We start from the raw sequence: 26,480 nt of genomic DNA, 5'->3' as shown, positions 1-26,480 counted from the left end.
TTTTTTACGCCCCTTACCTTTCTGCAGCCGTTTGAGGGTCAAAACGGCTGAATTTGGGCCGGAAAAAAAATTGGCAACGCCTATAACTCCTTTCCGGTTTCTGGGGCTTTTCCGAAATGTGCTATGGGGCGACCGTGTTCCTCCGGTTCAAAAAAGTTATGGAGGGATTTCCAAGTTTAGACTCGTTTTGGGGCGAAAAAAAAAAAAAAAATTAAAAAAAATAAAAAAAAAAAAAAAAAGGGGTGCAACACGAGGACTTCCCGAGAGATCACCATCCTAGTACTACTCCCGCCCAAACCCACCAAGCACTTAACTGCGGAGTTCTGATGGGATCTGGTGCATTAGTGCTGGTATGATCGCACCGGTTAGTACATCACTCGCGTTTCCATATATCATTTGTCTCGGCCAATCCAAGTGTAAGGCCGTGGGGCCCACATATTTTCTGACTGTTTTTTTTTTCCAGCGGAATAGTGCATCGAGGATATAATAGCGTTAAGAAAGCATCAAAAACAACCTAAAATCCGATTTGGGATCCTTTTTTACGTCCCTTACTTTCTGCAGCCCGTTTGAGGGTCAAAACGGCTGAATTTGGGGCCGAAAAATTGCCCAGCCTATTCACCGCCCTTTATGGTTTCTGGGCGTTTCCGAAATGGTGCTATGGGCGACGTAGTTCCTCACGGTTCAAAAGTTATGAGGTTTCCAAGTTTAGACTCGTTTAGGCCGAAAAATAAAATAAAATAAAATAAAAAGGGGTTCAACACGAGGACTTTCAGGGAGGTCACCCGTCCTAGTACTACTCGCCCAAGCACGCTTAACTACGGAGTTCTGATGGGATCCGGTGCATTAGTGCTGGTATGATCGCCACCGTTTAGTACATCACTCGCGTTTCCCATATATCATTTGTTTCGGCCAATCCAAGTGTAAGGCCGTGGGGCCCACATGATTTTCTGACTGTTTTTTTTCCAGCGGAATAGTGCATCGAGGTTAATGGCGTTAAGAAGAGCATCAAAAACACCTGAAAATCCGATTGGGATCCTTTTTTACGTCCGTCCCTTACCTTTCTTTCTACAGCCCGTTTGAGGGTCAAAACGGCTGCTGAATTTGGGGCCGAAAATTGCCACGCCTATTCACCGCCTTTATGGTTTCTGGGCGTTTCCGAAATGGTACTGTGGGCGACGTAGTTCCTCACGGTTCAAAAGTTATGAGGTTTCCAAGTTTAGACTCGCTTTAGGCCAAAAAAAAAAAAAATAAATAAATAAAAAGGGGTTCAACACGAGGACTTCCAGGGAGGTCACCCGTCCTAGTACTGCTCTCGCCCAAGCACGCTTAACTACGGAGTTCTGATGGGATCCGGTGCATTAGTGCTGGTATGATCGCACCCGTTAGTACATCACTCGCGTTTCCATATATCATTTGTCTCGGCCACTCCAAGTGTAAGGCCGTGGGGCCCACATGATTTTCTGACTGTTTTTTTTTCCAGCGGAATAGTGCATCGAGGTTAATGGCGTTAAGAAAGCATCAAAAACAACCTGAAAATCCGATTGGGATCCTTTTTTACGTCCCTTAACTTTCTGCAGCCCGTTTGAGGGTCAAAACGGCTGAATTTGGGCCCGAAAAATTGCCACGCCTATTCACCGCCCTTATGGTTTTGGGCGTTTCCGAAATGGTGCTATGGGCGACGTAGTTCCTCACGGTTCAAAAGTTATGAGGTTTCCAAGTTTAGACTCGTTTTAGCCGAAAAAAAAAATAAAAAAAAATAAAAAAAGGGGTGCAACACGAGGACTTCCCGGGAGGTCACCCATCCTAGTACTACTCTCGCCCAAGCACGCTTAACTGCGGAGTTCTGATGGGATCCGGTGCATTAAGGCTGGTATGATCGCACCGGTTAGTACATCACTCGCGTTTCCATATATCATTTGTCTCGGCCAATCCAAGTGTAAGGCCGTGGGGCCCACATGATTTTCTGACTGTTTTTTTTTCCAGCGGAATAGTGCATCGAGGTTAATGGCGTTAAGAAAGCATCAAAAACAACCTGAAAATCCGATTGGGATCCTTTTTTACGTCCCTTACCTTTCTGCAGCCCGTTTGAGGGTCAAAACGGCTGATTTGGGGCGAAAATTGCCACGCCTATTCACCGCCCTTTATGGTTTCTGGGGCGTTTCCGAAATGGTGCTATGGGCGCGACGTAGTTCCTCACGGTTCAAAAGTTATGAGGTTTCCAAGTTTAGACTCGCTTTAGGCCGAAAAAAAAAATAAAATAAAAAAAATAAAAAGGGGTTCAACACGAGGACTTCCCGGGAGGTCACCCGTCCTAGTACTACTCTCGCCCAAGCACGCTTAACTACGGAGTTCTGATGGGATCCGGTGCATTAGTGCTGGTATGATCGCACCGTTAGTACATCACTCGCGTTTCAGTATATCATTTGTTTCGGCCACTCCAAGTGTAAGGCCGTGGGGCCCACATGATTTTCTGACTGTTTTTTTTCCAGCGGAATAGTGCATCGAGGTTAATGGCGTTAAGAAAGCATCAAAACAACCTGAAAATCCGATTGGGATCCTTTTTTACGTCCCTTACCTTCTGCAGCCCGTTTGAGGGTCAAAACGGCTGAATTGGGGCCGAAAAATTGCCAAGCCTATTCACCGCCCTTTATGGTTTCTGGGCGTTTCCGAAATGGTACTGTGGGCGACGTAGTTCCTCACGGTTCAAAAGTTATGAGGTTTCCAAGTTTAGACTCGTTTTAGGCCAAAAAAAAAATAAAAATAAAAATAAAAAGGGGTGCAACACGAGGACTTCCCGGGAGGTCACCCGTCCTAGTACTACTCTCGCCCAAGCACGCTTAACTGCGGAGTTCTGATGGGATCCGGTGCATTAGTGCTGGTATGATCGCACCCGTTAGTACATCACTCGCGTTTCCATATATCATTTGTCTCGGCCAATCCAAGTGTAAGGCCGTGGGGCCCACATGATTTTCTGACTGTTTTTTTCAGCGGAATAGTGCATCGAGGTTAATGGCGTTAAGAAAGCATCAAAAACAACCTGAAAATCCGATTGGGATCCTTTTTTACGTCCCTTACCTTTCTGCAGCCCGTTTGAGGGTCAAAACGGCTGAATTTGGGGCCGAAAAATTGGCATGCCTATTCACCGCCCTTTATGGTTTCTGGGCGTTTCCGAAATGGTACTGTGGGCGACGTAGTTCCTCACGGTTCAAAAGTTATGAGGTTTCCAAGTTTAGACTCGTTTTAGGCCAAAAAAAAATAAAAAAAAAATAAAAAGGGGTGCAACACGAGGACTTCCCGGGAGGTCACCCATCCTAGTACTACTCTCGCCCAAGCACGCTTAACTGCGGAGTTCTGATGGGATCCGGTGCATTAGTGCTGGTATGATCGCACCCGTTAGTACATCACTCGCGTTTCCATATATCATTTGTCTCGGCCACTCCAAGTGTAAGGCCGTGGGGCCCACATGATTTTCTGACTGTTTTTTTTCCAGCGGAATAGTGCATCGAGGTTAATGGCGTTAAGAAAGCATCAAAAACAACCTGAAAATCCGATTGGGATCCTTTTTTACGTCCCTTACCTTTCTGCAGCCCGTTTGAGGGTCAAAACGGCTGAATTTGGGGCCGAAAAATTGCCACGCCTATTCACCGCCCTTTATGGTTTCTGGGCGTTTCCGAAATGGTGCTATGGGCGACGTAGTTCCTCACGGTTCAAAAGTTATGAGGTTTCCAAGTTTAGACTCGTTTAGGCCGAAAATAAAATAAAATAAAAATAAAAAGGGGTGCAACACGAGGACTTCCCGGGAGGTCACCCATCCTAGTACTACTCTCGCCCAAGCACGCTTAACTGCGGAGTTCTGATGGGATCCGGTGCATTAGTGCTGGTATGATCGCACCCGTTAGTACATCACTCGCGTTTCCATATATCATTTGTCTCGGCCACTCCAAGTGTAAGGCCGTGGGGCCCACATGATTTTCTGACTGATTTTTTCCAGCGGAATAGTGCATCGAGGTTAATGGCGTTAAGAAAGCATCAAAAACAACCTGAAAATCCGATTGGGATCCTTTTTTACGTCCCTTACCTTTCTGCAGCCCGTTTGAGGGTCAAAACGGCTGAATTGGGCCCGAAAAATTGGCAAGCCTATTCACCGCCCTTTATGGTTTCTGGGCTTTTCCGAAATGGTGCTATGGGCGACGTAGTTCCTCACGGTTCAAAAGTTATGAGGTTTCCAAGTTTAGACTCGTTTGAGGCCGAAAAATAAAATAAAAAAAATAAAAAGGGGTGCAACACGAGGACTTCCCGGGAGATCACCCATCCTAGTACTACTCCCGCCCAAGCACGCTTAACTGCGGAGTTCTGATGGGATCCGGTGCATTAGTGCTGGTATGATCGCCACCGTTAGTACATCACTCGCGTTTCCGTATATCATTTGTTTCGGCCACTCCAAGTGTAAGGCCGTGGGGCCCACATGATTTTCTGACTGCTTTTTTTCCAGCGGAATAGTGCATCGAGGTTAATGGCGTTAAGACAGCATCAAAAACAACCTGAAAATCCGATGGGGATCCTTTTTTACGTCCCTTACCTTTCTACAGCCCGTTTGAAGGTCAAAACGGCTGAATTTGGGGCCGAAAAATTGCCACGCCTATTCACCGCCCTTTATGGTTTCTGGGCGTTTCCGAAATGGTGCTATGGGCGACGTAGTTCCTCACGGTTCAAAAGTTATGAGGTTTCCAAGTTTAGACTCGTTTTAGGCCAAAAAATAAAAAAAAAATAAAATAAAAAAAAAGGGGTTCAACACGAGGACTTCCAGGGAGGTCACCCGTCCTAGTACTACTCTCGCCCAAGCACGCTTAACTGCGGAGTTCTGATGGGATCCGGTGCATTAGTGCTGGTATGATCGCCACCGTTAGTACATCACTCGCGTTTCCGTATATCATTTGTTTCGGCCACTCCAAGTGTAAGGCCGTGGGGCCCACATGATTTTCTGACTGTTTTTTTCCAGCGGAATAGTGCATCGAGGTTAATGGCGTTAAGAAAGCATCAAAAACAACCTGAAAATCCGATTGGGATCCTTTTTTACGTCCCTTACCTTTCTGCAGCCCGTTTGAGGGTCAAAACGGCTGAATTTGGGGCCGAAAAATTGCCACGCCTATTCACCGCCCTTTATGGTTTCTGGGCGTTTCCGAAATGGTACTGTGGGCGACGTAGTTCCTCACGGTTCAAAAGTTATGAGGTTTCCAAGTTTAGACTCGTTTTAGGCCAAAAAAAAATAAAATAAAAATAAAAAGGGGTGCAACACGAGGACTTCCCGGGAGGTCACCCGTCCTAGTACTACTCTCGCCCAAGCACACTTAACTGCGGAGTTCTGATGGGATCCGGTGCATTAGTGCTGGTATGATCGCACCCGTTAGTACATCACTCGCGTTTCCATATATCATTTGTCTCGGCCACTCCAAGTGTAAGGCCGTGGGGCCCACATGATTTTCTGACTGTTTTTTTTCCAGCGGAATAGTGCATCGAGGTTAATGGCGTTAAGAAAGCATCAAAAACAACCTGAAAATCCGATTGGGATCCTTTTTTACGTCCCTTACCTTTCTGCAGCCCGTTTGAGGGTCAAAACGGCTGAATGTTGGGCCGAAAAATTGCCACGCCTATTCACCGCCCTTTATGGTTTCTGGGCGTTTCCGAAATGGTACTGTGGGCGACGTAGTTCCTCACGGTTCAAAAGTTATGAGGTTTCCAAGTTTAGACTCGTTTTAGGCCAAAAAAAAAATAAAAATAAAAATAAAAAGGGGTGCAACACGAGGACTTCCCGGGAGGTCACCCGTCCTAGTACTACTCTCGCCCAAGCACACTTAACTGCGGAGTTCTGATGGGATCCGGGGCATTAGTGCTGGTATGATCGCACCCGTTAGTACATCACTCGCGTTTCCATATATCATTTGTCTCGGCCACTCCAAGTGTAAGGCCGTGGGGCCCACATGATTTTCTGACTGTTTTTTTTCTAGCGGAATAGTTCATCGAGGTAAATAGCGTTAAGAAAGCATCAAAAACAACCTGAAAATCCGATTGGGATCCTTTTTTACGTCCCTTACCTTTCTGCAGCCCGTTTGAGGGTCAAAACGGCTGCATTTGGGGCCGAAAAATTGCCACGCCTATTCACCGCCCTTTATGGTTTCTGGGCGTTTCCGAAATGGTGCTATGGGCGACGTAGTTCCTCACGGTTCAAAAGTTATGAGGTTTCCAAGTTTAGACTCGTTTTAGGCAAAAAAAAAAAAATAAAAAAAAATAAAAAGGGGTGCAACACGAGGACTTCCCGGGAGGTCACCCATCCTAGTACTACTCTCGCCCAAGCACGCTTAACTGCGGAGTTCTGATGGGATCCGGTGCATTAGTGCTGGTATGATCGCACCCGTTAGTACATCACTCGCGTTTCCATATATCATTTGTCTCGGCCACTCCAAGTGTAAGGCCGTGGGGCCCACATGATTTTCTGACTGTTTTTTTTTCCAGCGGAATAGTGCATCGAGGTTAATGGCGTTAAGAAAGCATCAAAAACAACCTGAAAATCCGATTGGGATCCTTTTTTACGTCCCTTACCTTTCTGCAGCCCGTTTGAGGGTCAAAACGGCTGAATTTGGGGCCGAAAAATTGCCACGCCTATTCACCGCCCTTTATGGTTTCTGGGGTTTCCGAAATGGTGCTATGGGCGACGTAGTTCCTCACGGTTCAAAAGTTATGAGGTTTCCAAGTTTAGACTCGTTTTAGGCCGAAAAAAATAAAATAAAAAAATAAAAAGGGGTGCAACACGAGGACTTCCCGGGAGGTCACCCATCCAAGTACTACTCTCGCCCAAGCACACTTAACTGCGGAGTTCTGATGGGATCCGGTGCATTAGTGCTGGTATGATCGCACCCGTTAGTACATCACTCGCGTTTCCATATATCATTTGTCTCGGCCACTCCAAGTGTAAGGCCGTGGGGCCCACATGATTTTCTGACTGATTTTTTTCCAGCGGAATAGTGCATCGAGGTTAATGGCGTTAAGAAAGCATCAAAAACAACCTGAAAATCCGATTGGGATCCTTTTTACGTCCCTTACCTTTCTGCAGCCCGTTTGAGGGTCAAAACGGCTGAATTTGGGCCCGAAAAATTGGCAAGCCTATTCACCGCCCTTTATGGTTTCTGGGCGTTTCCGAAATGGTGCTATGGGCGACGTAGTTCCTCACGGTTCAAAAGTTATGAGTTTCCAAGTTTAGACTCGTTTAGGCCGAAAAAAAAAATAAAAAAAAAATAAAAAGGGGTGCAACACGAGGACTTCCCGGGAGATCACCCATCCTAGTACTACTCCCGCCCAAGCACGCTTAACTGCGGAGTTCTGATGGGATCCGGTGCATTAGTGCTGGTATGATCGCACCGGTTAGTACATCACTCGCGTTTCCACATATCATTTGTCTCGGCCAATCCAAGTGCAAGGCCGTGGGGCCCACATGATTTTCTGGCTGTTTTTTTCCAGCGGAATAGTGCATCGAGGTTAATGGCGTTAAGAAAGCATCAAAAACAACCTGAAAATCCGATTGGGATCCTTTTTTACGTCCCTTACCTTTCTGCAGCCCGTTTGAGGGTCAAAACGGCTGAATTTGGGGCCGAAAAATTGCCACGCCTATTCACCGCCCTTTATGGTTTCTGGGCGTTTCCGAAATGGTGCTATGGGCGACGTAGTTCCTCACGGTTCAAAAGTTATGAGGTTTCCAAGTTTAGACTCGTTTTAGGCCAAAAAAAAAAAAAAAAAAATAAAAAGGGGTGCAACACGAGGACTTCCCGGGAGGTCACCCATCCTAGTACTACTCTCGCCCAAGCACGCTTAACTGCGGAGTTCTGATGGGATCCGGTGCATTAGTGCTGGTATGATCGCACCCGTTAGTACATCACTCGCGTTTCCATATATCATTTGTCTCGGCCACTCCAAGTGTAAGGCCGTGGGGCCCACATGATTTTCTGACTGTTTTTTTTCCAGCGGAATAGTGCATCGAGGTTAATGGCGTTAAGAAAGCATCAAAAACAACCTGAAAATCCGATTGGGATCCTTTTTTACGTCCCTTACCTTTCTGCAGCCCGTTTGAGGGTCAAAACGGCTGCATTTGGGGCCGAAAAATTGCCACGCCTATTCACCGCCCTTTATGGTTTCTGGGCGTTTCCGAAATGGTGCTATGGGCGACGTAGTTCCTCACGGTTCAAAAGTTATGAGGTTTCCAAGTTTAGACTCGCTTTAGGCCGAAAAATAAAATAAAATAAAAATAAAAAGGGGTTCAACACGAGGACTTCCCGGGAGGTCACCCGTCCTAGTACTACTCTCGCCCAAGCACGCTTAACTACGGAGTTCTGATGGGATCCGGTGCATTAGTGCTGGTATGATCGCACCCGTTAGTACATCACTCGCGTTTCCATATATCATTTGTCTCGGCCACTCCAAGTGTAAGGCCGTGGGGCCCACATGATTTTCTGACTGATTTTTTCCAGCGGAATAGTGCATCGAGGTTAATGGCGTTAAGAAAGCATCAAAAACAACCTGAAAATCCGATTGGGATCCTTTTTTACGTCCCTTACCTTTCTGCAGCCCGTTTGAGGGTCAAAACGGCTGAATTTGGGCCCGAAAAATTGGCAAGCCTATTTACCGCCCTTTATGGTTTCTGGGCTTTTCCGAAATGGAGCTATGGGCGACGTAGTTCCTCACGGTTCAAAAGTTATGAGATTTCCAAGTTTAGACTCGTTTGAGGCCGAAAAAAAAAAAAAAAAAAAAAAAGGGTGCAACACGAGGACTTCCCGGGAGATCACCCATCCTAGTACTACTCCCGCCCAAGCACGCTTAACTGCGGAGTTCTGATGGGATCCGGTGCATTAGTGCTGGTATGATCGCACCCGTTAGTACATCACTCGCGTTTCCATATATCATTTGTCTCGGCCACTCCAAGTGTAAGGCCGTGGGGCCCACATGATTTTCTGACTGATTTTTTTCCAGCGGAATAGTGCATCGAGGTTAATGGCGTTAAGAAAGCATCAAAAACAACCTGAAAATCCGATTGGGATCCTTTTTTACGTCCCTTACCTTTCTGCAGCCCGTTTGAGGGTCAAAACGGCTGAATTTGGGCCCGAAAAATTGGCAAGCCTATTCACCGCCCTTTATGGTTTCTGGGCGTTTCCGAAATGGTACTGTGGGCGACGTAGTTCCTCACGGTTCAAAAGTTATGAGGTTTCCAAGTTTAGACTCGTTTGAGGCCGAAAAAAAAAAAAAAAAAAAAAAGGGGTGCAACACGAGGACTTCCCGGGAGATCACCCATCCTAGTACTACTCCCGCCCAAGCACGCTTAACTGCGGAGTTCTGATGGGATCCGGTGCATTAGTGCTGGTATGATCGCACCGGTTAGTACATCACTCGCGTTTCCATATATCATTTGTCTCGGCCAATCCATGTGTAAGGCCATGGGGCCCACATGATTTTCTGACTGTTTTTTTTCCAGCGGAATAGTGCATCGAGGTTAATGGCGTTAAGAAAGCATCAAAAACAACCTGAAAATCAGATTGGGATCCTTTTTTACGTCCCTTACCTTTCTGCAGCCCGTTTGAGGGTCAAAACGGCTGAATTTGGGGCCGAAAAATTGCCAAGCCTATTCACTGCCCTATATGGTATCTGGGCTTTTCCGAAATGGAGCTATGGGCGACGTAGTTCCTCACGGTTCAAAAGTTATGAGGTTTCCAAGTTTAGACTCGTTTGAGGCCGAAAAAAAAAAATAAAAAAAATAAAAAGGGGTGCAACACGAGGACTTCCCGGGAGATCACCCATCCTAGTACTACTCCCGCCCAAGCACGCTTAACTGCGGAGTTCTGATGGGATCCGGTGCATTAGTGCTGGTATGATCGCACCGGTTAGTACATCACTCGCGTTTCCATATATCATTTGTCTCGGCCACTCCAAGTGTAAGGCCGTGGGGCCCACATGATTTTCTGACTGTTTTTTTTCCAGCGGAATAGTGCATCGAGGTTAATGGCGTTAAGAAAGCATCAAAAACAACCTGAAAATCCGATTGGGATCCTTTTTTACGTCCCTTACCTTTCTGCAGCCCGTTTGAGGGTCAAAACGGCTGAATTTGGGGCCGAAAAATTGCCAAGCCTATTCACTGCCCTATATGGTATCTGGGCTTTTCCGAAATGGAGCTATGGGCGACGTAGTTCCTCACGGTTCAAAAGTTATGAGGTTTCCAAGTTTAGACTCGTTTGAGGCCGAAAAATAAAATAAAAAAAATAAAAAGGGGTGCAACACGAGGACTTCCCGGGAGGATCACCCATCCTAGTACTACTCCCGCCCAAGCACGCTTAACTGCGGAGTTCTGATGGGATCCGGTGCATTAGTGCTGGTATGATCGCACCGTTAGTACATCACTCGCGTTTCCATATATCATTTGTCTCGGCCACTCCAAGTGTAAGGCCGTGGGGCCCACATGATTTTCTGACTGTTTTTTTCCAGCGGAATAGTGCATCGAGGTTAATGGCGTTAAGAAAGCATCAAAAACAACCTGAAAATCCGATTGGGATCCTTTTTTACGTCCCTTACCTTTCTGCAGCCCGTTTGAGGGTCAAAACGGCTGAATTTGGGCCAGGAAAATTGGCAAGCCTATTTACCGCCCTTTATGGTTTCTGGGCTTTTCCGAAATGGTGTTATGGACGACGTAGTTCCTCACGGTTCAAAATTTATGAGGTTTCCAAGTTTAGACTCGTTTTAGGCCGAAAAAAAAATAAAAAAAAATAAAAAGGGGTGCAACACGAGGACTTCCCGGGAGATCACCCATCCTAGTACTACTCCCGCCCAAGCACGCTTAACTGCGGAGTTCTGATGGGATCCGGTGCATTAGTGCTGGTATGATCGCACCGGTTAGTACATCACTCGCGTTTCCATATATCATTTGTCTCGGCCACTCCAAGTGTAAGGCCGTGGGGCCCACATGATTTTCTGACTGTTTTTTTTCCAGCGGAATAGTGCATCGAGGTTAATGGCGTTAAGAAAGCATCAAAAACAACCTGAAAATCCGATTGGGATCCTTTTTTACGTCCCTTACGTTTCTGCAGCCCGTTTGAGGGTCAAAACGGCTGAATTTGGGCCCGAAAAATTGGCAAGCCTATTCACCGCCCTTTATGGTTTCTGGGCGTTTCCGAAATGGTACTGTGGGCGACGTAGTTCCTCACGGTTCAAAAGTTATGAGGTTTCCAAGTTTAGACTCGTTTTAGGCCCAAAAAAAAATAAAAATAAAAATAAAAAGGGGTGCAACACGAGGACTTCCCGGGAGGTCACCCGTCCTAGTACTACTCTCGCCCAAGCACACTTAACTGCGGAGTTCTGATGGGATCCAGTGCATTAGTGCTGGTATGATCGCACCCGTTAGTACATCACTCGCGTTTCCATATATCATTTGTCTCGGCCACTCCAAGTGTAAGGCCGTGGGGCCCACATGATTTTCTGACTGATTTTTTTCCAGCGGAATAGTGCATCGAGGTTAATGGCGTTAAGAAAGCATCAAAAACAACCTGAAAATCCGATTGGGATCCTTTTTTACGTCCCTTACCTTTCTGCAGCCCGTTTGAGGGTCAAAACGGCTGAATTTGGGCCCGAAAAATTGCAAGCCTATTCACCGCCCTTTATGGTTTCTGGGCGTTTCCGAAATGGTGCTATGGGCGACGTAGTTCCTCACGGTTCAAAAGTTATGAGGTTTCCAAGTTTAGACTCGTTTTAGGCCGAAAAAAAAAATAAAATAAAAATAAAAAGGGGTGCAACACGAGGACTTCCCGGGAGGTCACCCGTCCTAGTACTACTCTCGCCCAAGCACACTTAACTGCGGAGTTCTGATGGGATCCGGTGCATTAGTGCTGGTATGATCGCACCCGTTAGTACATCACTCGCGTTTCCATATATCATTTGTCTCGGCCACTCCAAGTGTAAGGCCGTGGGGCCCACATGATTTTCTGACTGATTTTTTCCAGCGGAATAGTGCATCGAGGTTAATGGCGTTAAGAAAGCATCAAAAACAACCTGAAAATCCGATTGGGATCCTTTTTTACGTCCCTTACCTTTCTGCAGCCCGTTTGAGGGTCAAAACGGCTGAATTTGGGCCCGAAAAATTGGCAAGCCTATTCACCGCCCTTTATGGTTTCTGGGCGTTTCCGAAATGGTGCTATGGGCGACGTAGTTCCTCACGGTTCAAAAGTTATGAGGTTTCCAAGTTTAGACTCGTTTGAGGCCGAAAAATAAAATAAAAAAAAAAATAAAAAGGGGTGCAACACGAGGACTTCCCGGGAGATCACCCATCCTAGTACTACTCCCGCCCAAGCACGCTTAACTGCGGAGTTCTGATGGGATCCGGTGCATTAGTGCTGGTATGATCTTACCGGTTAGTACATCACACGCGTTTCCATATATCATTTGTCTCGGCCAATCCAAGTGTAAGGCCGTGGGGCCCACATGATTTTCTGACTGTTTTTTTCCAGCGGAATAGTGCATCGAGGTTAATGGCGTTAAGAAAGCATCAAAAACAACCTGAAAATCCGATTGGGATCCTTTTTTACGTCCCTTACCTTTCTGCAGCCCGTTTGAGGGTCAAAACGGCTGAATTTGGGGCCGAAAAATTGCCAAGCCTATTCACTGCCCTATATGGTATCTGGGCTTTTCCGAAATGGAGCTATGGGCGACGTAGTTCCTCACGGTTCAAAAGTTATGAGATTTCCAAGTTTAGACTCGTTTGAGGCCGAAAAATAAAAATAAAAAAAAAATAAAAAGGGGTGCAACACGAGGACTTCCGGGAGAGATCACCCATCCTAGTACTACTCCCGCCCAAGCACGCTTAACTGCGGAGTTCTGATGGGATCCGGTGCATTAGTGCTGGTATGATCGCACCCGTTAGTACATCACTCGCGTTTCCATATATCATTTGTCTCGGCCACTCCAAGTGTAAGGCCGTGGGGCCCACATGATTTTCTGACTGATTTTTTTCCAGCGGAATAGTGCATCGAGGTTAATGGCGTTAAGAAAGCATCAAAAACAACCTGAAAATCCGATTGGGATCCTTTTTTACGTCCCTTACCTTTCTGCAGCCCGTTTGAGGGTCAAAACGGCTGAATTTGGGCCCGAAAAATTGGCAAGCCTATTCACCGCCCTTTATGGTTTCTGGGCTTTTCCGAAATGGAGCTATGGGCGACGTAGTTCCTCACGGTTCAAAAGTTATGAGATTTCCAAGTTTAGACTCGTTTGAGGCCGAAAAAAAAAAAAAAAAAATGGGGTGCAACACGAGGACTTCCCGGGAGATCACCCATCCTAGTACTACTCCCGCCCAAGCACGCTTAACTGCGGAGTTCTGATGGGATCCGGTGCATTAGTGCTGGTATGATCGCACCCGTTAGTACATCACTCGCGTTTCCATATATCATTTGTCTCGGCCACTCCAAGTGTAAGGCCGTGGGGCCCACATGATTTTCTGACTGATTTTTTTCCAGCGGAATAGTGCATCGAGGTTAATGGCGTTAAGAAAGCATCAAAAACAACCTGAAAATCCGATTGGGATCCTTTTTTACGTCCCTTACCTTTCTGCAGCCCGTTTGAGGGTCAAAACGGCTGAATTTGGGCCCGAAAAATTGGCAAGCCTATTTACCGCCCTTTATGGTTTCTGGGCGTTTCCGAAATGGTAGCTATGGGCGACGTAGTTCCTCACGGTTCAAAAGTTATGAGGTTTCCAAGTTTAGACTCGTTTAGGCCAAAAAAAAATAAAAATAAAAATAAAAAGGGGTGCAACACGAGGACTTCCCGGGAGGTAACCCGTCCTAGTACTACTCTCGCCCAAGCACACTTAACTGCGGAGTTCTGATGGGATCCAGTGCATTAGTGCTGGTATGATCGCACCCGTTAGTACATCACTCGCGTTTCCATATATCATTTGTCTCGGCCACTCCAAGTGTAAGGCCGTGGGGCCCACATGATTTTCTGACTGATTTTTTTCCAGCGGAATAGTGCATCGAGGTTAATGGCGTTAAGAAAGCATCAAAAACAACCTGAAAATCCGATTGGGATCCTTTTTTACGTCCCTTACCTTTCTGCAGCCCGTTTGAGGGTCAAAACGGCTGAATTTGGGCCCGAAAAATTGGCAAGCCTATTCACCGCCCTTTATGGTTTCTGGGCGTTTCCGAAATGGTGTTATGGGCGATGTAGTTCCTCACGGTTCAAAAGTTATGAGGTTTCCAAGTTTAGACTCGTTTGAGGCCGAAAAATAAAATAAAAAAAAAATAAAAAGGGGTGCAACACGAGGACTTCCCGGGAGATCACCCATCCTAGTACTACTCCCGCCCAAGCACGCTTAACTGCGGAGTTCTGATGGGATCCGGTGCATTAGTGCTGGTATGATCGCACCGGTTAGTACATCACTCGCGTTTCCATATATCATTTGTCTCGGCCAATCCAAGTGTAAGGCCGTGGGGCCCACATGATTTTCTGACTGTTTTTTTCCAGCGGAATAGTGCATCGAGGTTAATGGCGTTAAGAAAGCATCAAAAACAACCTGAAAATCCGATTGGGATCCTTTTTTACGTCCCTTACCTTTCTGCAGCCCGTTTGAGGGTCAAAACGGCTGAATTTGGGGCCGAAAAATTGCCACGCCTATTCACCGCCCTTTATGGTTTCTGGGCTTTTCCGAAATGGTGCTATGGGCGACGTAGTTCCTCACGGTTCAAAAGTTATGAGGTTTCCAAGTTTAGACTCGTTTGAGGCCGAAAAATAAAATAAAAAAAAAATAAAAAGGGGTGCAACACGAGGACTTCCCGGGAGATCACCCATCCTAGTACTACTCCCGCCCAAGCACGCTTCACTGCGGAGTTCTGATGGGATCCGGTGCATTAGTGCTGGTATGATCGCACCCGTTAGTACATCACTCGCGTTTCCATATATCATTTGTCTCGGCCACTCCAAGTGTAAGGCCGTGGGGCCCACATGATTTTCTGACTGATTTTTTTCCAGCGGAATAGTGCATCGAGGTTAATGGCGTTAAGAAAGCATCAAAAACAACCTGAAAATCCGATTGGGATCCTTTTTTACGTCCCTTACCTTTCTGCAGCCCGTTTGAGGGTCAAAACGGCTGAATTTGGGCCCGAAAAATTGGCAAGCCTATTTACCGCCCTTTATGGTTTCTGGGCTTTTCCGAAATGGTGCTATGGGCGACGTAGTTCCTCACGGTTCAAAAGTTATGAGATTTCCAAGTTTAGACTCGTTTGAGGCCGAAAAAAAAAAAAAAAAAAAAAAGGGGTGCAACACGAGGACTTCCCGGGAGATCACCCATCCTAGTACTACTCCCGCCCAAGCACGCTTAACTGCGGAGTTCTGATGGGATCCGGTGCATTAGTGCTGGTATGATCGCACCCGTTAGTACATCACTCGCGTTTCCATATATCATTTGTCTCGGCCACTCCAAGTGTAAGGCCGTGGGGCCCACATGATTTTCTGACTGATTTTTTTCCAGCGGAATAGTGCATCGAGGTTAATGGCGTTAAGAAAGCATCAAAAACAACCTGAAAATCCGATTGGGATCCTTTTTTACGTCCCTTACCTTTCTGCAGCCCGTTTGAGGGTCAAAACGGCTGAATTTGGGCCCGAAAAATTGGCAAGCCTATTCACCGCCCTTTATGGTTTCTGGGCGTTTCCGAAATGGTGCTATGGGCGACGTAGTTCCTCACGGTTCAAAAGTTATGAGGTTTCCAAGTTTAGACTCGTTTAGGCCAAAAAAAAAATAAAAAAAAATAAAAAGGGGTGCAACACGAGGACTTCCCGGGAGGTCACCCGTCCTAGTACTACTCTCGCCCAAGCACACTTAACTGCGGAGTTCTGATGGGATCCGGTGCATTAGTGCTGGTATGATCGCACCCGTTAGTACATCACTCGCGTTTCCATATATCATTTGTCTCGGCCACTCCAAGTGTAAGGCCGTGGGGCCCACATGATTTTCTGACTGATTTTTTTCCAGCGGAATAGTGCATCGAGGTTAATGGCGTTAAGAAAGCATCAAAAACAACCTGAAAATCCGATTGGGATCCTTTTTTACGTCCCTTACCTTTCTGCAGCCCGTTTGAGGGTCAAAACGGCTGAATTTGGGCCCGAAAAATTGGCACGCCTATTCACCGCCCTTTATGGTTTCTGGGCGTTTCCGAAATGGTGCTATGGGCGACGTAGTTCCTCACGGTTCAAAAGTTATGAGGTTTCCAAGTTTAGACTCGTTTTAGGCCGAAAAATAAAATAAAAAAAAAATAAAAAGGGGTGCAACACGAGGACTTCCCGGGAGATCACCCATCCTAGTACTACTCCCGCCCAAGCACGCTTAACTGCGGAGTTCTGATGGGATCCGGTGCATTAGTGCTGGTATGATCGCACCGGTTAGTACATCACTCGCGTTTCCATATATCATTTGTCTCGGCCAATCCAAGTGTAAGGCCGTGGGGCCCACATGATTTTCTGACTGTTTTTTTCCAGCGGAATAGTGCATCGAGGTTAATGGCGTTAAGAAAGCATCAAAAACAACCTGAAAATCCGATTGGGATCCTTTTTTACGTCCCTTACCTTTCTGCAGCCCGTTTGAGGGTCAAAACGGCTGAATTTGGGGCCGAAAAATTGCCAAGCCTATTCACTGCCCTATATGGTTTCTGGGCTTTTCCGAAATGGAGCTATGGGCGACGTAGTTCCTCACGGTTCAAAAGTTATGAGATTTCCAAGTTTAGACTCGTTTGAGGCCGAAAAATAAAATAAAAAAAAAATAAAAAGGGGTGCAACACGAGGACTTCCCGGGAGATCACCCATCCTAGTACTACTCCCGCCCAAGCACGCTTAACTGCGGAGTTCTGATGGGATCCGGTGCATTAGTGCTGGTATGATCGCACCCGTTAGTACATCACTCGCGTTTCCATATATCATTTGTCTCGGCCACTCCAAGTGTAAGGCCGTGGGGCCCACATGATTTTCTGACTGTTTTTTTTCCAGCGGAATAGTGCATCGAGGTTAATGGCGTTAAGAAAGCATCAAAAACAACCTGAAAATCCGATTGGGATCCTTTTTTACGTCCCTTACCTTTCTGCAGCCCGTTTGAGGGTCAAAACGGCTGAATTTGGGCCCGAAAAATTGGCAAGCCTATTTACCGCCCTTTATGGTTTCTGGGCTTTTCCGAAATGGAGCTATGGGCGACGTAGTTCCTCACGGTTCAAAAGTTATGAGGTTTCCAAGTTTAGACTCGTTTGAGGCCGAAAAAAAAAAAAAAAAAAAAAAAGGGGTGCAACACGAGGACTTCCCGGGAGATCACCCATCCTAGTACTACTCCCGCCCAAGCACGCTTAACTGCGGAGTTCTGATGGGATCCGGTGCATTAGTGCTGGTATGATCGCACCCGTTAGTACATCACTCGCGTTTCCATATATCATTTGTCTCGGCCACTCCAAGTGTAAGGCCGTGGGGCCCACATGATTTTCTGACTGTTTTTTTCCAGCGGAATAGTGCATCGAGGTTAATGGCGTTAAGAAAGCATCAAAAACAACCTGAAAATCCGATTGGGATCCTTTTTTACGTCCCTTACCTTTCTGCAGCCCGTTTGAGGGTCAAAACGGCTGAATTTGGGCCCGAAAAATTGGCAAGCCTATTTACCGCCCTTTATGGTTTATGGGCTTTTCCGAAATGGAGCTATGGGCGACGTAGTTCCTCACGGTTCAAAAGTTATGAGGTTTCCAAGTTTAGACTCGTTTTAGGCCGAAAAAAAAAATAAAAAAAAAATAAAAAGGGGTGCAACACGAGGACTTCCCGGGAGGTCACCCATCCTAGTACTACTCTCGCCCAAGCACGCTTAACTGCGGAGTTCTGATGGGATCCGGTGCATTAGTGCTGGTATGATCGCACCCGTTAGTACATCACTCGCGTTTCCATATATCATTTGTCTCGGCCACTCCAAGTGTAAGGCCGTGGGGCCCACATGATTTTCTGACTGATTTTTTTCCAGCGGAATAGTGCATCGAGGTTAATGGCGTTAAGAAAGCATCAAAAACAACCTGAAAATCCGATTGGGATCCTTTTTTACGTCCCTTACCTTTCTGCAGCCCGTTTGAGGGTCAAAACGGCTGAATTTGGGCCCGAAAAATTGCCACCCCTATTCACCGCCCTTTATGGTTTCTGGGCCTTTCCGAAATGGTGCTATGGGCGACGTAGTTCCTCACGGTTCAAAAGTTATGAGGTTTCCAAGTTTAGACTCGTTTTGGCCGAAAAAAAAAAAAAAAAAAAAGGGGTGCAACACGAGGACTTCCCGGGAGATCACCCATCCTAGTACTACTCCCGCCCAAGCACGCTTAACTGCGGAGTTCTGATGGGATCCGGTGCATTAGTGCTGGTATGATCGCACCCGTTAGTACATCACTCGCGTTTCCATATATCATTTGTCTCGGCCACTCCAAGTGTAAGGCCGTGGGGCCCACATGATTTTCTGACTGATTTTTTTCCAGCGGAATAGTGCATCGAGGTTAATGGCGTTAAGAAAGCATCAAAAACAACCTGAAAATCCGATTGGGATCCTTTTTTACGTCCCTTACCTTTCTGCAGCCCGTTTGAGGGTCAAAACGGCTGAATTTGGGCCCGAAAAATTGCCAAGCCTATTCACCGCCCTTTATGGTTTCTGGGCGTTTCCGAAATGGTACTGTGGGCGACGTAGTTCCTCACGGTTCAAAAGTTATGAGGTTTCCAAGTTTAGACTCGTTTTAGGCCAAAAAAAAAATAAAAATAAAAATAAAAAGGGGTGCAACACGAGGACTTCCCGGGAGGTCACCCGTCCTAGTACTACTCTCGCCCAAGCACACTTAACTGCGGAGTTCTGATGGGATCCGGTGCATTAGTGCTGGTATGATCGCACCCGTTAGTACATCACTCGCGTTTCCATATATCATTTGTCTCGGCCACTCCAAGTGTAAGGCCGTGGGGCCCACATGATTTTCTGACTGATTTTTTTCCAGCGGAATAGTGCATCGAGGTTAATGGCGTTAAGAAAGCATCAAAAACAACCTGAAAATCCGATTGGGATCCTTTTTTACGTCCCTTACCTTTCTGCAGCCCGTTTGAGGGTCAAAACGGCTGAATTTGGGGCCGAAAAATTGGCAAGCCTATTCACCGCCCTTTATGGTTTCTGGGCGTTTCCGAAATGGTGTATGGGCGATGTAGTTCCTCACGGTTCAAAAGTTATGAGGTTTCCAAGTTTAGACTCGTTTGAGGCCGAAAAATAAAATAAAAAAAAATAAAAAGGGGTGCAACACGAGGACTTCCCGGGAGATCACCCATCCTAGTACTACTCCCGCCCAAGCACGCTTAACTGCGGAGTTCTGATGGGATCCGGTGCATTAGTGCTGGTATGATCGCACCCGTTAGTACATCACTCGCGTTTCCATATATCATTTGTCTCGGCCACTCCAACTGTAAGGCCGTGGGGCCCACATGATTTTCTGACTGATTTTTTTCCAGCGGAATAGTGCATCGAGGTTAATGGCGTTAAGAAAGCATCACAAACAACCTGAAAATCCGATTGGGATCCTTTTTTACGTCCCTTACCTTTCTGCAGCCCGTTTGAGGGTCAAAACGGCTGAATTTGGGCCCGAAAAATTGGCAAGCCTATTCACCGCCCTTTATGGTTTCTGGGCGTTTCCGAAATGGTGTTATGGGCGATGTAGTTCCTCACGGTTCAAAAGTTATGAGGTTTCCAAGTTTAGACTCGTTTGAGGCCGAAAAATAAAATAAAAAAAAAATAAAAAGGGGTGCAACACGAGGACTTCCCGGGAGATCACCCATCCTAGTACTACTCCCGCCCAAGCACACTTAACTGCGGAGTTCTGATGGGATCCGGTGCATTAGTGCTGGTATGATCGCACCCGTTAGTACATCACTCGCGTTTCCATATATCATTTGTCTCGGCCACTCCAAGTGTAAGGCCGTGGGGCCCACATGATTTTCTGACTGTTTTTTTCCAGCGGAATAGTGCATCGAGGTTAATGGCGTTAAGAAAGCATCAAAAACAACCTGAAAATCCGATGGGATCCTTTTTTACGTCCCTTACCTTTCTGCAGCCCGTTTGAGGGTCAAAACGGCTGAATTTGGGCCGAAAAATTGGCAAGCCTATTCACCGCCCTTTATGGTTTCTGGGCGTTTCCGAAATGGTGTTATGGGCGATGTAGTTCCTCACGGTTCAAAAGTTATGAGGTTTCCAAGTTTAGACTCGTTTGAGGCCGAAAAATAAAATAAAAAAAAAATAAAAAGGGGTGCAACACGAGGACTTCCCGGGAGATCACCCATCCTAGTACTACTCCCGCCCAAGCACGCTTAACTGCGGAGTTCTGATGGGATCCGGTGCATTAGTGCTGGTATGATCTTACCGGTTAGTACATCACACGCGTTTCCATATATCATTTGTCTCGGCCAATCCATGTGTAAGGCCATGGGGCCCACATGATTTTCTGACTGTTTTTTTCCAGCGGAATAGTGCATCGAGGTTAATGGCGTTAAGAAAGCATCAAAAACAACCTGAAAATCCGATTGGGATCCTTTTTTACGTCCCTTACCTTTCTGCAGCCCGTTTGAGGGTCAAAACGGCTGAATTTGGGGCCGAAAAATTGCCAAGCCTATTCACTGCCCTATATGGTATCTGGGCTTTTCCGAAATGGAGCTATGGGCGACGTAGTTCCTCACGGTTCAAAAGTTATGAGATTTCCAAGTTTAGACTCGTTTGAGGCCGAAAAATAAAATAAAAAAAAAATAAAAAGGGGTGCAACACGAGGACTTCCCGGGAGATCACCCATCCTAGTACTACTCCCGCCCAAGCACGCTTCACTGCAGAGTTCTGATGGGATCCGGTGCATTAGTGCTTGTATGATCGCACCCGTTAGTACATCACTCGCGTTTCCATATATCATTTGTCTCGGCCACTCCAAGTGTAAGGCCGTGGGGCCCACATGATTTTCTGACTGATTTTTTTCCAGCGGAATAGTGCATCGAGGTTAATGGCGTTAAGAAAGCATCAAAAAAAACCTGAAAATCCGATTGGGATCCTTTTTTACGTCCCTTACCTTTCTGCAGCCCGTTTGAGGGTCAAAACGGCTGAATTTGGGCCCGAAAAATTGGCAAGCCTATTTACCTCCCTTTATGGTTTCTGGCTTTTCCGAAATGGAGCTATGGGCGACGTAGTTCCTCACGGTTCAAAAGTTATGAGATTTCCAAGTTTAGACTCGTTTGAGGCCGCCGAAAAACAAAAAAAAAAAAAAAAATGGGGTGCAACACGAGGACTTCCCGGGAGATCACCCATCCTAGTACTACTCCCGCCCAAGCACGCTTAACTGCGGAGTTCTGATGGGATCCGGTGCATTAGTGCTGGTATGATCGCACCCGTTAGTACATCACTCGCGTTTCCATATATCATTTGTCTCGGCCACTCCAAGTGTAAGGCCGTGGGGCCCACATGATTTTCTGACTGATTTTTTTCCAGCGGAATAGTGCATCGAGGTTAATGGCGTTAAGAAAGCATCAAAAACAACCTGAAAATCCGATTGGGATCCTTTTTTACGTCCCTTACCTTTCTGCAGCCTGTTTGAGTGTCAAAAACGCTAAATTTGGGCCCGAAAAATTGGCAAGCCTATTTACCGCCCTTTATGGTTTATGGGCTTTTCCGAAATGGTGCTATGGGCGACGTAGTTCCTCACGGTTCAAAATTTATGAGGTTTCCAAGTTTAGACTCGTTTTAGGCCGAAAAAAAAAATAAAAAAAAATAAAAAGGGGTGCAACACGAGGACTTCCCGGGAGGTCACCCATCCTAGTACTACTCTCGCCCAAGCACGCTTAACTGCGGAGTTCTGATGGGATCCGGTGCATTAGTGCTGGTATGATCGCACCCGTTAGTACATCACTCGCGTTTCCATATATCATTTGTCTCGGCCACTCCAAGTGTAAGGCCGTGGGGCCCACATGATTTTCTGACTGATTTTTTTCCAGCGGAATAGTGCTCGAGGTTAATGGCGTTAAGAAAGCATCAAAAACAACCTGAAAATCCGATTGGGATCCTTTTTTACGTCCCTTACCTTTCTGCAGCCGTTTGAGGGTCAAAACGGCTGAATTTGGGCCCGAAAAATTGGCAAGCCTATTCACCGCCCTTTATGGTTTCTGGGCGTTTCCGAAATGGTGTATGGGCGACGTAGTTCCTCACGGTTCAAAAGTTATGAGGTTTCCAAGTTTAGACTCGTTTGAGGCCGAAAAATAAATAAAAAAAAAATAAAAAGGGGTGCAACACGAGGACTTCCCGGGAGATCACCCATCCTAGTACTACTTCCCGCCCAAGCACGCTTAACTGCGGAGTTCTGATGGATCCGGTGCATTAGTGCTGGTATGATCGCACCGGTTAGTACATCACTCGCGTTTCCATATATCATTTGTCTCGCCAATCCAAGTGTAAGGCCATGGGGCCCACATGATTTTCTGACTGTTTTTTTCCAGCGGAATAGTGCATCGAGGTTAATGGCGTTAAGAAAGCATCAAAAACAACCTGAAAATCCGATTGGGATCCTTTTTTACGTCCCTTACCTTTCTGCAGCCCGTTTGAGGGTCAAAAACGGCTGAATTTGGGCCGAAAAATTGCCAAGCCTATTCACCGCCCTTTATGGTTTCTGGGCTTTCCGAAATGGTACTATGGGCGACGTAGTTCCTCACGTTCAAAAGTTATGAGTTTCCAAGTTTAGACTCGTTTGAGGCCAAAAAATAAAATAAAAAAAAAATAAAAAGGGGTGCAACACGAGGACTTCCCGGGAGGTCACCCATCCTAGTACTACTCTCGCCCAAGCACGCTTAACTGCGGAGTTCTGATGGGATCCGGTGCATTAGTGCTGTATGATCGCACCCGTTAGTACATCACTCGCGTTTCCATATATCATTTGTCTCGGCCACTCCAAGTGTAAGGCCGTGGGGCCCACATGATTTTCTGACTGATTTTTTTCCAGCGGAATAGTGCATCGAGGTTAATGGCGTTAAGAAAGCATCAAAAACAACCTGAAAATCCGATTGGGATCCTTTTTTACGTCCCTTACCTTTCTGCAGCCCGTTTGAGGGTCAAAACGGCTGAATTTGGGCCCGAAAAATTGCACAAGCCTATTTACCGCCTTTTATGGTTTCTGGGCTTTCCGAAATGGTGCTATGGGCGACGTAGTTCCTCACGGTTCAAAAGTTATGAGGTTTCCAAGTTTAGACTCGTTTTAGGCCGAAAAAAAAAAAAAAAAAAATAAAAAGGGGTTTGACACGAGGACTTCCCGGGAGATCACCCATCCTAGTACTACTCCCGCCCAAGCACGCTTAACTGCGGAGTTCTGATGGGATCCGGTGCATTAGTGCTGGTATGATCGCACCCGTTAGTACATCACTCGCGTTTCCATATATCATTTGTCTCGGCCACTCCAAGTGTAAGGCCGTGGGGCCCACATGATTTTCTGACTGATTTTTTCCAGCGGAATAGTGCATCGAGGTTAATGGCGTTAAGAAAGCATCAACAAACAACCTGAAAATCCGATTGGGATCCTTTTTTACGTCCTTACCTTTCTGCAGCCCGTTTGAGGTCAAAACGGGCTGAATTTGGGCCCGAAAAATTGCCAAGCCTATTTACCGCCCTTATGTTTCTGGGCTTTTCCGAAATGGAGCTATGGGCGATGTAGTTCCTCACGGTTCAAAAGTTATGAGATTTCCAAGTTTAGACTCGTTTGAGGACGAAAAAAAAAAAAAAAAAAAAAAAAAAGGGGTGCAACACGAGGACTTCCCGGGAGGTCACCCATCCTAGTTACTACTCGCCCAAGCACGCTTAACTGCAGAGTTCTGATGGGATCCGGTGCATTAGTGCTGGTATGATCGCACCCGTTAGTACATCACTCGCGTTTCCATATATCATTTGTCTCGGCCACTCCAAGTGTAAGGCCGTGGGGCCCACATGATTTTCTGACTGTTTTTTTCCAGCGGAATAGTGCATCGAGTTAATGGCGTTTAAGAAAGCATCAAAAACAACCTGAAAATCCGATTGGGATCCTTTTTTACGTCCCTTACCTTTCTGCAGCCGTTTGAGGGTCAAAACGGCTGAATTTGGGGCCCGAAAAAATTGGCAAGCCTATTCAACGCCCTTTATGGTTTCTGGGCGTTTCCCGAATGGTACTGTGGGCGACGTAGTTCCTCACGGTTCAAAGTTATGAGTTTCCAAGTTTAGACTCGTTTAGGCCAAAAAATAAAAATAAAAAAAAAAAAAAAAGGGGTTGCACCACGAGGACTTCCCGGGGATCACCCATCCTAGTACTACTCCCGCCAAAGCACGCTTAACTGCGGCGTTCTGATGGGCTCCGGTGCATTAGTGCTGGTATGATTCGCACCCGTTAGTACATCACTCGCGTTTCCCTATATCATTTGTCTCGGCCACACTCCAGTGTAAGGCCAGTGGGGCCCACATGATTTTCTGACTGATTTTTTCCAGCGGAATAGTGCATCGAGGTTAATGGCGTTAAGAAAGCATCAAAAACAACCTGAAAATCCGATTGGGATCCTTTTTACGTCCCTTACCTTTCTGCAGCCCGTTTGAGGTCAAAACGGCTGATTGGGCCCGAAAAATTGGCAAGCCTATTCACGCCCCTTATGGTTTCTGGGTTTTCCGAAATGGAGCTATGGGCGACGTAGTTCCTCACGGTTTCAAAAGTTATGAGGTTTCCAAGTTTAGACCCGTTTTTAGGCGAAAAATAAAAATATAAAAAAAAATAAAAAGGGGTGCAACATTCGAGTGACACGACGGTTCCTCGGGAGATCACCCCACCTAGTACTACCTCCGCCCAAGCACGCTTATACTGCGGGAGATTCTGATGGGATCCGGTGCATTAGTGCTGTATGATCGCACCCGTTAGTACATCACTCGCGTTTCCATATATCATTTGTCTCGGCCACTCCAAGTGTAAGGCCGTGGGGCCCACCACTTGATTTCTGACTGATTTTTTTTCCAGCGGAATAGTGCATCGCGGTTAATGGCGGCGTCTAAGAACAGCATCAAACACAAACCTCGAAAATCGATTGGGATCCTTTTTTACGTCCTTACCTTTCTGCAGCCCGTTTGAGGGGTCAAAACGGCTGAATTTGGGCCGAAAAATTGGCAAGCTATTTACCGCCCTTATGGTTTCTGGGCGTTTCCGAAATGGAGTTATGGGCGATGATTTGTAGTTCCTCACGGTTCAAAAGTTATGAGGTTTCCAAGTTTTAGACTCGTTTGAGGCCGAAAAAAAAAATAAAAAAAAAAAAATAAAAAGGGGTTGCAACACGAGGACTTCCTTCGGGAAGATCACCCATCCTTTGTACTTACTCTCGCCCAAGCACGTTAACTGCGGAGTTCTGATGGGATCGGTGCATTAGTGCTGGTATGATCGCACCGGTTAGTACATCACTCGCGTTTCCATATCTATTTTGTCTCGGCCAATCCAAGTGTAAGGCCGTGGGCCCCACATGATTTTCTGACTGTTTTTTTTCCAGCGGAATAGTGCATCGAGGTTAATGGCGTTAAGAAAGCATCAAACACACACCTGAAAATCCGATGGGATCCTTTTTTACGTCCCTTACCTTTCTGCAGCCCGTTTGAGGGTCAAAACGGTGAATTTGGGCCCGAAAAAAATTGCCACGCCTATTACCGCCCTTTATGGTTTCTGGCGTTTTCCGAAAAAATGGTGCTATGGGCGACGTAGTTCCTCACGATTCAAAAGTTATGAGTTTTCCAAGTTTAGACTCGTTTTAGGCCGAAAAATAAAATAAATAAAAATAAAAAGGGGGGTGCAACACGAGGACTTCCCGGGAGATCACCCATACCCTCTAGTACTACTCCGCCCAAGCACGCTTAACTGCGGAGTTCTGATGGGATCCGGTGCATTAGTGCTGGTATGATCGCACCGTTAGTACATCACTCGCGTTTCCATATATCATTGTCTCGGCCAATCAAAGTGTAAGGCCGTGGGCCCACATGATTTTCTGACTGATTTTTTTCCAGCGGAATAGTGCATCGAGGTTAATGGCGTTAAGAAAGCATCAAAACAACCTGAAAATCCGATTGGGATCCTTTTTTACGTCCCTTACCTTTCTGCAGCCCGTTTGAGGGTCAAAACGGCTGAATTTGGGCCGAAAAATTGGCCCGCCTATTTAACGCCCTTTATGGTTTCTGGGCTTTTCCGAAATGGAGCTATGGGCGACGTTGTTCCTCACGGTTCAAAAGTTATGAGGTTCCAAGTTTAGACTCGTTTGAGGCGAAAAAAAAAATAAAATTAAAAAATAAAAAGGGGTTGCAACACGAGGACTTCCCGGGAGATCACCCATCCTAGTACTACTCCCGCCCAAGCACGCTTACTAACTAGGAC

General features: G+C 46.4%; 47 non-coding genes and 3 pseudogenes across 47 annotated transcripts; all 50 read right to left on the bottom strand.

The window, feature by feature from the left end:
• Positions 1–239: 239 nt before the first annotated feature.
• LOC125595324 lies at positions 240–364 on the bottom strand (annotated as a pseudogene).
• A 385-nt stretch (positions 365–749) lies between these two features.
• On the bottom strand, positions 750–866 carry LOC125595323 (annotated as a pseudogene).
• Positions 867–1,262: 396 nt separating this feature from the next.
• Positions 1,263–1,381, bottom strand: LOC125595315. The gene has a single exon (XR_007330162.1). It is a non-coding gene; the product is annotated as a 5S ribosomal RNA (ribosomal RNA).
• A 384-nt stretch (positions 1,382–1,765) lies between these two features.
• On the bottom strand, positions 1,766–1,884 carry LOC125595308. The gene has a single exon (XR_007330154.1). It is a non-coding gene; the product is annotated as a 5S ribosomal RNA (ribosomal RNA).
• A 389-nt stretch (positions 1,885–2,273) lies between these two features.
• LOC125595313 lies at positions 2,274–2,392 on the bottom strand. The gene has a single exon (XR_007330160.1). It is a non-coding gene; the product is annotated as a 5S ribosomal RNA (ribosomal RNA).
• A 381-nt stretch (positions 2,393–2,773) lies between these two features.
• Positions 2,774–2,892, bottom strand: LOC125595279. Its single transcript, XR_007330125.1, has one exon. It is a non-coding gene; the product is annotated as a 5S ribosomal RNA (ribosomal RNA).
• Positions 2,893–3,273: 381 nt separating this feature from the next.
• Positions 3,274–3,392, bottom strand: LOC125595277. Its single transcript, XR_007330123.1, has one exon. It is a non-coding gene; the product is annotated as a 5S ribosomal RNA (ribosomal RNA).
• Positions 3,393–3,775: 383 nt separating this feature from the next.
• LOC125595320 lies at positions 3,776–3,894 on the bottom strand. Its single transcript, XR_007330167.1, has one exon. It is a non-coding gene; the product is annotated as a 5S ribosomal RNA (ribosomal RNA).
• A 381-nt stretch (positions 3,895–4,275) lies between these two features.
• LOC125595305 lies at positions 4,276–4,394 on the bottom strand. The gene has a single exon (XR_007330151.1). It is a non-coding gene; the product is annotated as a 5S ribosomal RNA (ribosomal RNA).
• Positions 4,395–4,783: 389 nt separating this feature from the next.
• LOC125595318 lies at positions 4,784–4,902 on the bottom strand. The gene has a single exon (XR_007330165.1). It is a non-coding gene; the product is annotated as a 5S ribosomal RNA (ribosomal RNA).
• Positions 4,903–5,284: 382 nt separating this feature from the next.
• LOC125595292 lies at positions 5,285–5,403 on the bottom strand. The gene has a single exon (XR_007330138.1). It is a non-coding gene; the product is annotated as a 5S ribosomal RNA (ribosomal RNA).
• Positions 5,404–5,788: 385 nt separating this feature from the next.
• LOC125595303 lies at positions 5,789–5,907 on the bottom strand. Its single transcript, XR_007330149.1, has one exon. It is a non-coding gene; the product is annotated as a 5S ribosomal RNA (ribosomal RNA).
• A 385-nt stretch (positions 5,908–6,292) lies between these two features.
• Positions 6,293–6,411, bottom strand: LOC125595309. Its single transcript, XR_007330155.1, has one exon. It is a non-coding gene; the product is annotated as a 5S ribosomal RNA (ribosomal RNA).
• A 384-nt stretch (positions 6,412–6,795) lies between these two features.
• Positions 6,796–6,914, bottom strand: LOC125595278. The gene has a single exon (XR_007330124.1). It is a non-coding gene; the product is annotated as a 5S ribosomal RNA (ribosomal RNA).
• Positions 6,915–7,296: 382 nt separating this feature from the next.
• On the bottom strand, positions 7,297–7,415 carry LOC125595302. Its single transcript, XR_007330148.1, has one exon. It is a non-coding gene; the product is annotated as a 5S ribosomal RNA (ribosomal RNA).
• Positions 7,416–7,796: 381 nt separating this feature from the next.
• LOC125595298 lies at positions 7,797–7,915 on the bottom strand. The gene has a single exon (XR_007330144.1). It is a non-coding gene; the product is annotated as a 5S ribosomal RNA (ribosomal RNA).
• A 385-nt stretch (positions 7,916–8,300) lies between these two features.
• On the bottom strand, positions 8,301–8,419 carry LOC125595306. Its single transcript, XR_007330152.1, has one exon. It is a non-coding gene; the product is annotated as a 5S ribosomal RNA (ribosomal RNA).
• A 379-nt stretch (positions 8,420–8,798) lies between these two features.
• Positions 8,799–8,917, bottom strand: LOC125595288. The gene has a single exon (XR_007330134.1). It is a non-coding gene; the product is annotated as a 5S ribosomal RNA (ribosomal RNA).
• Positions 8,918–9,297: 380 nt separating this feature from the next.
• On the bottom strand, positions 9,298–9,416 carry LOC125595301. Its single transcript, XR_007330147.1, has one exon. It is a non-coding gene; the product is annotated as a 5S ribosomal RNA (ribosomal RNA).
• Positions 9,417–9,800: 384 nt separating this feature from the next.
• LOC125595300 lies at positions 9,801–9,919 on the bottom strand. Its single transcript, XR_007330146.1, has one exon. It is a non-coding gene; the product is annotated as a 5S ribosomal RNA (ribosomal RNA).
• Positions 9,920–10,302: 383 nt separating this feature from the next.
• LOC125595310 lies at positions 10,303–10,422 on the bottom strand. The gene has a single exon (XR_007330156.1). It is a non-coding gene; the product is annotated as a 5S ribosomal RNA (ribosomal RNA).
• Positions 10,423–10,803: 381 nt separating this feature from the next.
• On the bottom strand, positions 10,804–10,922 carry LOC125595299. The gene has a single exon (XR_007330145.1). It is a non-coding gene; the product is annotated as a 5S ribosomal RNA (ribosomal RNA).
• A 385-nt stretch (positions 10,923–11,307) lies between these two features.
• On the bottom strand, positions 11,308–11,426 carry LOC125595295. The gene has a single exon (XR_007330141.1). It is a non-coding gene; the product is annotated as a 5S ribosomal RNA (ribosomal RNA).
• A 384-nt stretch (positions 11,427–11,810) lies between these two features.
• LOC125595291 lies at positions 11,811–11,929 on the bottom strand. The gene has a single exon (XR_007330137.1). It is a non-coding gene; the product is annotated as a 5S ribosomal RNA (ribosomal RNA).
• A 385-nt stretch (positions 11,930–12,314) lies between these two features.
• Positions 12,315–12,433, bottom strand: LOC125595317. Its single transcript, XR_007330164.1, has one exon. It is a non-coding gene; the product is annotated as a 5S ribosomal RNA (ribosomal RNA).
• A 385-nt stretch (positions 12,434–12,818) lies between these two features.
• Positions 12,819–12,938, bottom strand: LOC125595312. Its single transcript, XR_007330159.1, has one exon. It is a non-coding gene; the product is annotated as a 5S ribosomal RNA (ribosomal RNA).
• A 377-nt stretch (positions 12,939–13,315) lies between these two features.
• LOC125595286 lies at positions 13,316–13,434 on the bottom strand. The gene has a single exon (XR_007330132.1). It is a non-coding gene; the product is annotated as a 5S ribosomal RNA (ribosomal RNA).
• A 384-nt stretch (positions 13,435–13,818) lies between these two features.
• Positions 13,819–13,937, bottom strand: LOC125595304. The gene has a single exon (XR_007330150.1). It is a non-coding gene; the product is annotated as a 5S ribosomal RNA (ribosomal RNA).
• Positions 13,938–14,322: 385 nt separating this feature from the next.
• Positions 14,323–14,441, bottom strand: LOC125595297. The gene has a single exon (XR_007330143.1). It is a non-coding gene; the product is annotated as a 5S ribosomal RNA (ribosomal RNA).
• A 384-nt stretch (positions 14,442–14,825) lies between these two features.
• On the bottom strand, positions 14,826–14,944 carry LOC125595294. The gene has a single exon (XR_007330140.1). It is a non-coding gene; the product is annotated as a 5S ribosomal RNA (ribosomal RNA).
• A 380-nt stretch (positions 14,945–15,324) lies between these two features.
• LOC125595285 lies at positions 15,325–15,443 on the bottom strand. Its single transcript, XR_007330131.1, has one exon. It is a non-coding gene; the product is annotated as a 5S ribosomal RNA (ribosomal RNA).
• Positions 15,444–15,825: 382 nt separating this feature from the next.
• LOC125595290 lies at positions 15,826–15,944 on the bottom strand. Its single transcript, XR_007330136.1, has one exon. It is a non-coding gene; the product is annotated as a 5S ribosomal RNA (ribosomal RNA).
• Positions 15,945–16,329: 385 nt separating this feature from the next.
• LOC125595296 lies at positions 16,330–16,448 on the bottom strand. Its single transcript, XR_007330142.1, has one exon. It is a non-coding gene; the product is annotated as a 5S ribosomal RNA (ribosomal RNA).
• A 384-nt stretch (positions 16,449–16,832) lies between these two features.
• LOC125595284 lies at positions 16,833–16,951 on the bottom strand. Its single transcript, XR_007330130.1, has one exon. It is a non-coding gene; the product is annotated as a 5S ribosomal RNA (ribosomal RNA).
• Positions 16,952–17,332: 381 nt separating this feature from the next.
• Positions 17,333–17,451, bottom strand: LOC125595283. The gene has a single exon (XR_007330129.1). It is a non-coding gene; the product is annotated as a 5S ribosomal RNA (ribosomal RNA).
• Positions 17,452–17,835: 384 nt separating this feature from the next.
• Positions 17,836–17,954, bottom strand: LOC125595287. Its single transcript, XR_007330133.1, has one exon. It is a non-coding gene; the product is annotated as a 5S ribosomal RNA (ribosomal RNA).
• Positions 17,955–18,331: 377 nt separating this feature from the next.
• On the bottom strand, positions 18,332–18,450 carry LOC125595282. Its single transcript, XR_007330128.1, has one exon. It is a non-coding gene; the product is annotated as a 5S ribosomal RNA (ribosomal RNA).
• Positions 18,451–18,835: 385 nt separating this feature from the next.
• Positions 18,836–18,954, bottom strand: LOC125595289. The gene has a single exon (XR_007330135.1). It is a non-coding gene; the product is annotated as a 5S ribosomal RNA (ribosomal RNA).
• Positions 18,955–19,337: 383 nt separating this feature from the next.
• On the bottom strand, positions 19,338–19,456 carry LOC125595281. Its single transcript, XR_007330127.1, has one exon. It is a non-coding gene; the product is annotated as a 5S ribosomal RNA (ribosomal RNA).
• Positions 19,457–19,841: 385 nt separating this feature from the next.
• Positions 19,842–19,960, bottom strand: LOC125595293. Its single transcript, XR_007330139.1, has one exon. It is a non-coding gene; the product is annotated as a 5S ribosomal RNA (ribosomal RNA).
• Positions 19,961–20,342: 382 nt separating this feature from the next.
• On the bottom strand, positions 20,343–20,461 carry LOC125595316. Its single transcript, XR_007330163.1, has one exon. It is a non-coding gene; the product is annotated as a 5S ribosomal RNA (ribosomal RNA).
• Positions 20,462–20,845: 384 nt separating this feature from the next.
• On the bottom strand, positions 20,846–20,964 carry LOC125595314. The gene has a single exon (XR_007330161.1). It is a non-coding gene; the product is annotated as a 5S ribosomal RNA (ribosomal RNA).
• Positions 20,965–21,348: 384 nt separating this feature from the next.
• On the bottom strand, positions 21,349–21,467 carry LOC125595280. The gene has a single exon (XR_007330126.1). It is a non-coding gene; the product is annotated as a 5S ribosomal RNA (ribosomal RNA).
• Positions 21,468–21,851: 384 nt separating this feature from the next.
• Positions 21,852–21,970, bottom strand: LOC125595276. The gene has a single exon (XR_007330122.1). It is a non-coding gene; the product is annotated as a 5S ribosomal RNA (ribosomal RNA).
• A 381-nt stretch (positions 21,971–22,351) lies between these two features.
• LOC125595321 lies at positions 22,352–22,470 on the bottom strand. The gene has a single exon (XR_007330168.1). It is a non-coding gene; the product is annotated as a 5S ribosomal RNA (ribosomal RNA).
• Positions 22,471–22,850: 380 nt separating this feature from the next.
• LOC125595307 lies at positions 22,851–22,968 on the bottom strand. The gene has a single exon (XR_007330153.1). It is a non-coding gene; the product is annotated as a 5S ribosomal RNA (ribosomal RNA).
• A 383-nt stretch (positions 22,969–23,351) lies between these two features.
• LOC125595311 lies at positions 23,352–23,470 on the bottom strand. Its single transcript, XR_007330158.1, has one exon. It is a non-coding gene; the product is annotated as a 5S ribosomal RNA (ribosomal RNA).
• A 381-nt stretch (positions 23,471–23,851) lies between these two features.
• On the bottom strand, positions 23,852–23,969 carry LOC125595319. The gene has a single exon (XR_007330166.1). It is a non-coding gene; the product is annotated as a 5S ribosomal RNA (ribosomal RNA).
• A 384-nt stretch (positions 23,970–24,353) lies between these two features.
• Positions 24,354–24,472, bottom strand: LOC125595325 (annotated as a pseudogene).
• A 1,427-nt stretch (positions 24,473–25,899) lies between these two features.
• LOC125595322 lies at positions 25,900–26,021 on the bottom strand. Its single transcript, XR_007330169.1, has one exon. It is a non-coding gene; the product is annotated as a 5S ribosomal RNA (ribosomal RNA).
• Positions 26,022–26,480: the final 459 nt, after the last annotated feature.

The sequence above is a fragment of the Brassica napus genome, unplaced genomic scaffold (genome assembly GCF_020379485.1).
Source record: "Brassica napus cultivar Da-Ae unplaced genomic scaffold, Da-Ae ScsIHWf_1037;HRSCAF=1453, whole genome shotgun sequence".
Lineage (NCBI taxonomy): Eukaryota > Viridiplantae > Streptophyta > Magnoliopsida > Brassicales > Brassicaceae > Brassica > Brassica napus.
This window is presented reverse-complemented; position numbering and strand designations above follow the sequence as displayed.